Source organism: Onychostoma macrolepis, chromosome 16 (assembly GCF_012432095.1).
Source record: "Onychostoma macrolepis isolate SWU-2019 chromosome 16, ASM1243209v1, whole genome shotgun sequence".
Lineage (NCBI taxonomy): Eukaryota > Metazoa > Chordata > Actinopteri > Cypriniformes > Cyprinidae > Onychostoma > Onychostoma macrolepis.
The window spans coordinates 27,872,427-27,881,528 of record NC_081170.1 but is presented as its reverse complement, the minus strand read 5'-3'; the positions used below and the strand labels follow the sequence as shown (position 1 = coordinate 27,881,528).

The window sequence follows — 9,102 nt, the reverse complement described above, 5'->3', positions numbered from 1 at the left end:
ATATAATTTATTTCATTATTTTATTTATTACATTGACATGGATATAAAAAAAACAATAGTGCAAAAAGTATATTTCTTACTGCACTACTTTATTATCGTTTGAATGCAAACCATTTTTTCATAATGTAACAGTTGGACTACTTGTTGCAGAAAACTCAGTATGTGATTTGTTATTGATATTTATGGCCATATTTACATTATTCATATTTTTTATTGAAACATGTCAAAAATAAATATAACATAATAGTAAGAACAGATCTGTCACTTCATTTATCCAGATAGGTGGGCTGGTCTTGAGCATTACACTCACGGGCTGAAAATGGATCCCACTCCGGCCCTGGACACTGCCGGCATAGGGCCGCAATCACGCCAGCATAGATTATACAATTAGCCAGTACTGGCCCGAGTCTGGATACCAAATGGTAATGTATATGAAATACAAACCAATATTTATTTAATTAATAACAACAAAATTTACCAAAACAATATTAGCTTGTTTGCTATATAGCCTACATGGATAAGAACTGTTCATGTAATTCATTGATTCTCTAAAAAATACAAAAAATGTATTATTAAAGACTTCCTCCTTTATTTGTTAACAGTTGTTTCCACAAATATTACACACACACACGTGCAGTTTCCCTCTCAATACCCCCCAATAAGAATGACAACATAAATGTAAAAAATATGAGAATTTATTATTGAAAAATTGACATCAACAAATGCATAAAAAACACATTAGAACCTCTAAGATCTCCCAGGACCTCAGGTTTATCCTAAAAGAGGGACAGAAAAAAGGAGAGAGAGATAAAGAGGGGACACATATTGAAACATAGTTAGTCAGATCTCAGTGAACTCAATGGTAAATGGTAAATTTGGAGCATACCTTAAGAAGAATTTCTTTGTTGTTTGTCTTCTTCCATGCCTTCAGTTTATAAACTTCTGTTTCTCCATCCAGCTCACTGCCGTATTTTACAAAAAAAAAATTATATATATATATATATATATATATATATATATATATATATATATATACAGGTCCGTAGCCAGCCTATTGAAAGGGGGTTCTTTTTTCAAAAGTGGACCTTTTGCAGTTTTTCTCCTTCTTTTGTATTTAATTATGAGGTTCAAATACTTCATTTCGGTGACCTTTTATGCACTAATTTGTGCTGGATTAGCTTGTTTGCTGGTATCTTAACAAGCACGCTTTTGATGCACCTAAAATATTTACTGCATTGTTGTCAAATTGCTTCCTCATGTAACACCTTTGTCAGTCCATACACAGTTCATAAGTTTAAAGACCACACTAACAACAGAATAGATTTAATGAACTTTACTGAAATATTAATATTAATTAATAATAATTCTTCTCATTATCATTTCTTGACTCTGTCAATGCCTCTCGCTACAGACATAACACTCTCACAGAGTTTATCACTTCATTTGTACTGACACTTCACACAATTGCTAGCAATGTGGTAAATCATGGTAAATCACGCTAGAAACACGGTAAATCATAGTAAATAATACTACAGACCTGCAAACTCAAAAGTGCTGAAAAAGGTGACATGTTTACGAAGTAATTTGTTGTAGTGGTGTCTGGGGCATTGTCCCCCATGAGACTATGTTTATGATTTTAACCAAATGAAGCATTTTGGTGCATTCTGACAAGAAACATTTTGCTTCAATACATTTATTTAAAAAATAAATAAAAAGAAAACATTTATTGACACAATTTGATTCAATATTAAGTTGTGGCCTATCAGGTACAGTACATCGCAAATTTCTTCAAAGAAAAAAATATCTCTCAACTAATGCTGTAAACCATAAGGAACCCCAGTTGGTACATCATTCTAATATTAAAGGTTAAAAATGATTTATTTCTAGGCTACTTTATCTTTTTAAGCTTTATCTTTCATGTCAAATTCTTACATTTGATCAAATTCAGTTTTAATAATAAGGGCTGTTATCAATCAAATTAAATAATTTACACTGCAAGATTACAACTGTAATAAATAATTTATGAGATTGATGTTTAAACAAATGTAAAAACAACGACGACGACGATAGCCTACTTTTAAACATGAAACTAAACCGCCAATAGGTGGCGGCAAGTGACCGTCTTAATAAATGAATCATTGAGTCATTCATTAAAACGATTCGTTCAAAATGATGAATCATTCAATAACAAAACACCGTGCTGAGTGTTGCTTTTCTTCTGTAACTTTTTTCGTTGGTGAAATAGAACAAAAACGTCAATATTGCGTCTAAATGGTGACTACATATAAAGGCCAATTCACACCGCACAGACAAACGCCAACAAACTCCAACAAACTAGTCTGTTGGAGTTTGTTGGATCAGTGTGTTACCCCTGTTGGCGTTGGTTGGCATTGGTTGGAGTTTGTTGGAGTTTGTTTTGACCCGACTGAACATGCTTATAGATATAGGATCATCCATTTTCTGCCCAGTCAGTGCAAGTTGGTCGGTGTCTGTTGGTGCAGTGTGAACATGACCGTTATTTTTCATAAGATTCTAAATCCAACGGCCAACTTGGGCCATCTTGTTTGTTGGAGTTTGTTGGCGTTTGTCTGTGCGGTGTGAATTGGCCTTTAGGCTACTTGTTTATTAAACTATAAATGCAATGTAACATTTGAAATCGTGATAATATTCAGTTGAACAGATCCCTTAGTTGTGTTACTTAACTGTCAGTCTATCATATATTATAAAACAAATCTCCACCTTTTGAATTTTTACCTCTGTATTCCTCCAGATAATTTACCTCAAGCGGTCTGCTTTGAAGTTCTCAGAGGAATAAGACGCGCACCGAAGGAGAAGCATTTCCATTGGCTCCAGTCTGCCGGTCTTGGCCAATCACAAAAGTCAATATTGCACAGCCAATATCACTGAATATCCCACTATGTTTTATTATTATAATTACGCTACGTTTATATGGCTATTATATTGTAGACTATTGAGTGGATAAAATATAGAAATCCTTTTAATTAATATAAAAATATTAAAATATTAATATATATTACCCATCATTCAGAGGCGATGCTTCTTCACCGTTGCTTTGAAAAGTGTATTGCGAGAACTCTCTCTGAACTGCACGCGCGGCACACACACATACGTCCAGCTACAATAATGTATCATATTAATTTGAAACAGCAACCCAGAATATTTGTCACAAGCATTGATTAAAACAATGATGACAATAATCACATGAAAAAAAAAAAAAAAAAACGACTTAAATTCTGGACCTTTGGCAGTGAGGGGGGGGTTCGTTCGAACCACCCGAACCCCCCCTGCCTACGGGCTTGATATATATATATATATGAAGAGTTCAGATGCAAAAGCCTCTAAATGCCATTTGAAATTTTCTTCTAAATTGAGCATTTTTATCAAGCTCCTATGTTTAGGTTCAGTTATTTCACTTTAATGGCAATGAAAATAATCTGTTCATTGCCATCAAAGTGAATATACTGTGTCAGTCTGGTATATGTGGCACAAGTTTGCCTATTTAAACATGAAGCTTAGCATAAAGACCTGGTAGGAAGAAGATCAAGAAAAAATATATATACTGTATGTTATGTGGTCAAAAAGTCATTTCAGAAATTCAGACTACTTTTTCACTTTTTGCAGACATTATTATGTTGTAGATTTAATTTAAAACTAATACAGTTTTACAGTTTAAAAATGACAAAAAAAGAAAAAGGTCTATAAAAATTTAGACACCCTGCATGGTCACTACTACTTGACCACTTACAACACCCTGACTCAAACAGTACAACAAAATTAATCTTAAGATATTATGTCCTAGCACATCTGATTACAATATCCTAAAAGAAACCATATATTTACACATCTACTCTATAGCAAAATATAACATTCAATTAAATGTAAAAAAAGGGAAATCCAAGGCACTCTTCCTCAAAATGATTTAAAAAGCCTTTATGTTACTGGCTATTTCATAATAGAAAATATAAAAGACATGGGAAGAAGCAACCTTTTTTTTTTTTTTTTACATTTACTTGAATTCCTGACCCCAAAGGGCACCCTCAGACATATCATTGAACTCCCTGAGCACCCTGGACTTTTTTTTGTCTTTCCAAGATAACATTCAATTACTTACATGGCACAGGTGAACTCTTTTCAGATGATCTTGACAAATCTGACAAAAAAATATAAAAAAGCAATCACAAAAATATTAGAAGTGTAGCAGGAACATTATTACACTATTAACACAATATGTTGTGTAATTAATTTAAATTCACTAACAAACTACAAAATGCATAACTTTTAAAACAGATCAGATTATGCTAGACTGTTAAATAAATAAATGAATAAATAACTGCTGCATGACATATGTGACCCCTTAAGTCGCTGGGGTGTATTTGTAGCAATAGCCAAAAATACATTGTATGGGTCAAACTTATCTATTTTTCTTTTATGCCAAAAATCATTAGGATATTAAGTAAAGATCATGTTCCATGAAGATATTTTGTAAATTTCCTACCATAAATATTTTAAAACTTAATTTTTGATTAGTAATATGCATTGCTAAGAGCTTCATTTAGATAGTGATTCTCAATATTTTGATTTTTTTGCACCCTCAGATTCCAGATTTTCAAATTTGTATCTGGGCCAAATATTGTCATATCCCAACAAACCATACATCACTGGAAAGCTTATTTATTCAGCTTTCAGATAATGTATAAATCTCAATTTAGAAAAATTGACCCTTATAAATGGTTTTGTAGTCCAGGGTCACATAAATTTAATGAACCTAAATAAAAAAAAATGTAGAAAATGTTTGACAGTCAGCTTAAAAATATATACTTACAAAGCCAAAGACTTGTGACAAGTGCTGTGGAGCCTTTGGGGTGCAGCAGCTACTGACACAGAAATAAATGGGAGAAAAAGAAAAAGCATCACTCAATATCAGATAATGCATATGTCTGTACAAACTGTACAAATCCAAGATGCAGGATGACTGCTAGGCTGATCACTTACAACAATCGGATGACAATCTGAAAAAAGAAAGAAAAAAAGAATATATATTTTCATTATTGAAAATTATAATTTTACTTGAATATGACTTTAATTTCTTCCCTGGTGTATACACATGCATACATGTTTTACTTTTATTGTAATTATTTGTTATTAAAAAGCAGAAATATTATTATTTTTACTATTGTTATCTCATAAGGATGGGCTACATTGGCTTGTGTGAGTCTTCTGTCTCTCGCTCGCTCTACCACACACGCTGAGAGAGAGAGAGAGAGAGAGAGAGCGCGGTCAGTGTGCGTCAGTGTCGCGCGCTCTCACACAACACTGCTTAAATGTGAAAATATTATTAATAATTGTAAAATTGATATAAAGGCTATATATATTTTTTTTAACTAACGTTACCTTGACCGACATGAATGTGAAACGAAAGGAGGTTTTTTCAATTCTAGCAGATCTGCGCAAATGACGTCATACAGATATAACGGCATAAACGGTAATTAACGGCGCTGAAGAGCGGGCCGTACAAAATAAAGACGGAAAGGCTCGTTTATGTGAACAGTAGGCTTATGGTACATTTAAATGACAGATCCGTTGATTTTATACTTATGTACACCAAAAATACTTTACCTCGTGAAAGCTCTCCGGTCAGGCGATGTCCACTCAGAGTCCGGCTGTGCGCGTCACGTGACGACCGCAGCTTATATAACCTCTGGTTCTTTCGCGGGCTTTGCACGTGAGGTGTCAAATAGTCAAAGTTACATTTATATCTATTCTATTGATTTATTTTTTTAATCATCTGAGATGTACATTTAAGTCATTACCTCTTGTTATATTTAATAAATAAAATTAAAATTAAATAAATTACACACACATATATATATATATATTTGTGTGTGTATATATATATATATATATATATATATATATATATACATACACACACACACACAAGTGTTACAGTTATTAATAATATAGTTTAACTCACTGATTTCAGAAGATTTGCTGTGGGACTTTTATTTGGACATAATAAAATCACTATTATAACATCTGAAAACATATTTTGTAAAAGTTTACCACTTACTGAGGTATCAGTTTTTGCAATCACACACAGTCAGAAAGTGTCAATTTAGATGAAGGGAACATTTTTAAATTATAAGCAAAGTCCATTTGAGGTCAGCCTAAAAATTAATAGAAATATTAATTAAAATAATAATAAAACTGAATAAATAACTTTGACAGGCAAAAGGTTTTGTTTTGTTTAAAAATATATATATTTTTGTAATTTTATTATTCAGCCTAAATGATTAATTGTGTGTGTACAAGTTTAACCTCCATTGTGTGGACCAAATATTCACACAAGGAGTAAAACCTGAATTTTTGACAGTTTAGGACTGAGACTTCTGGCCCAGAATCGGTACTTTAAAACGAGAGATGCATGGAATATGACTAAGGAATTACAAAAATGAAAAGTATATTATACATGTCAGAATAATTTTCACTTCTGTCTCTTATTTATACTTACAGATGCATCAATCAGTAGTCTTAGCAGGTGTAAAGCACCTGATACCAAAGTGCACATCTTGTTGCACATTGTATCATTGCCCCTTGTGCCCTTCACTGAAGCCAATGATTAAAAAGAGAGTTCAGGCTCACTGGGAAGTCCATTTAAAAAATGCAATCATTTTCCAAGGTAAGATTAGTGTATTTTAAAGTGATTACACGGGGCTCTACACTTACTTTTCGTTTTAGGAGTGTGGAAAATGTAAAAAAATTAGGAGCATGGTCAACAATTTAGGAGCACCATCAAATCAATAATCAAAAATTCTGATCAAAAATTAACCTTCCCATTGATATTTGACTCCTTAAAGTGATTTACAGGGAATTTTGTTTTTACCTTTATAATGGCATTTTTAGGTTTTTATCATTTCTAATTAAAACAACAGTATAAAAACAAGTAGAAGTAGAATAGAATAAGATGCCAATCAAATGAAATCAGTATTTAAGAAATAAATTTGTACTACAGAGTTGGCACAGAAGAACACACAAGTGGCTTGTAGGTGTATTTTCAGATGTTTAATGAGGCTCAGAGGTTGCATAAGTGCAATTAAATTTATAAATTCATGTTAAGGTTAATGCTTTAAATATACAAATTTGAATGTAGAAATATTAAATGATTTAAATAACAGGAAAGATACTTTAAAAATTAAACTAAAACTGCCAGCAGGTGGCAGTAAGTCACTGATTTTATCACTGAATCATTCATTTAATTGATTTGTTCGAATGGCTGATTCATTCAGGAATGAAGTACTTGCCTGCGTCCCAATGTACATACTACAGGGTGGCCGTGGGTCCTTAAAAAGTCTTAAAATGTATTAAATAAAGTTTTGCTTAAAAAAGGCCTTAAAAAGTCTTAATGTCTTAAATTCAGATTCAGTGGGTCTTACATATCTTCGGTCTCATTACCGCAAAAGTTTCACCAGTCTGACGGACCCAGGGACTGTTTACAGTCATTGGACAGACTGAAGATTCCCCGCTGTAGTTACTGCGAATACCACCAGCTCGCTGACAAGCCTCCTAGCTGCTTTAAATGGGTTAATGCAAGTTTACTGAAAAATTGCTCGAGGATTTTACTTGCCCGACGGGACAAATAGCTTGATTAAAACTTAAGTGACATTTTATTACATTCAGCGTAAACAGCGATTGATAATGAATAGTGTATTTCTGGTATCAGTGTTGCGCTGTTGAGGCTCATGCTGTCTGTCTCTGTGAGAGACTTATATGGAGAAATCAAATCAAATGAGCATAACGGCAAACACAAAAAAACTCACAGAACAAACATACTGAGGTAAAAATTCAAAATGTTTAGTTTATTTATTACATGATGATGATGATGATGATGATAACATACCATGACAAGGGGACTATTTTGCTAAATATGTTACATTGATTTTGGCTCAAGAAACAAGCAGTTAAGTAGTTACTTACATTTTAGACAGAATATTGACTGTTTTGTTCTATTTCACCAACGAAAATAGTTCCAAACAAAGATCAAAGCAGCACTCGCATGTTTGTTCCTGAATGATTCAGTGCTTTGAATGAATCGGTTGAATGAATAAGTGACTTACCGCCACCTACTGGTGGTTTAGTTAGTTTACAAGTATGCATTTTTCCACCAACATTTCTTATTTGTATATTCCAAAAAATCTATTTAAAACATTGATCTCATAACATTATTTATTGCGGTTGTAAATTTGTAGTGCAGATTATTTAATTTGATTGCTAACAGCTCTGTTGTGTATATTAAATTTCTTCATCAGTTGTAAGAATTTGACATGAAAGATGACGCATACATTTAATAAGGTACAAAAATATTGGACTTTATGGAGGTAAATAACAACCTGGGGTAAATATTAAAAACATGCAGATTTAAATATGTAAATGCTGAATAGAAAACTGATGAAAATATTGCTTCATTTACACCACCAAAAATATTGCTGATGTGGAGCTTTTGAGGGATATTTTATATGGGATAATGTGTTCAGATATGAAAAGTTCTCTGTATATTGTAATAATAAATAGCATTTTTGACAGCGATGATATTTTGTTTTCTTTTTAAATTTAAAAACACATTAAATATTACATTTACGTATGTAATATAATGTGTATTTCATTCACAGGTTTGGTCTTAGATTTAAGACCTTTTTAATACCACCATATGTAAAATTTAACTTGTTCATTTCTGTAGACACCCTGTACTATCCATCCTAAATTCCATGTGATATTAGTAATTTTCAATACTATTTAGATAGGGTGGATAGTATGCACATTGGGACGCAAACTGTGACTGTCTTATGAATGGTTAATTGAATCATTGACTCATTAGATTCGTTTAAAAACGCAGTTCATTCATAAACGAAACACCACTGTGTTTGAATGGAGATGCGCAGCGGCTTGGCTGGGACTTTGTTTGAAACTATTTTCGTTGATGAAATGAAGCAAAATAAGGCAATAGTGTTGTAGTCAGACAATATAAGTCACTTAATATTAACTTATTGATTTAATACAACAGTTCATTAAACAAGATCACATTTG

The 9,102-nt window shown here is 32.5% G+C and overlaps 1 long non-coding RNA gene across 1 annotated transcript; it reads right to left on the bottom strand.

Annotated features, from left to right (window-relative positions):
• Positions 1-282: 282 nt before the first annotated feature.
• On the bottom strand, positions 283-5,824 carry LOC131522499 (uncharacterized). Its single transcript, XR_009266543.1, has 6 exons — positions 5,638-5,824; positions 5,014-5,030; positions 4,844-4,892; positions 4,133-4,171; positions 887-962; positions 283-776 (listed from the first exon to the last, which is right to left on the bottom strand). It is a non-coding gene; the product is annotated as an uncharacterized LOC131522499 (long non-coding RNA).
• Positions 5,825-9,102: the final 3,278 nt, after the last annotated feature.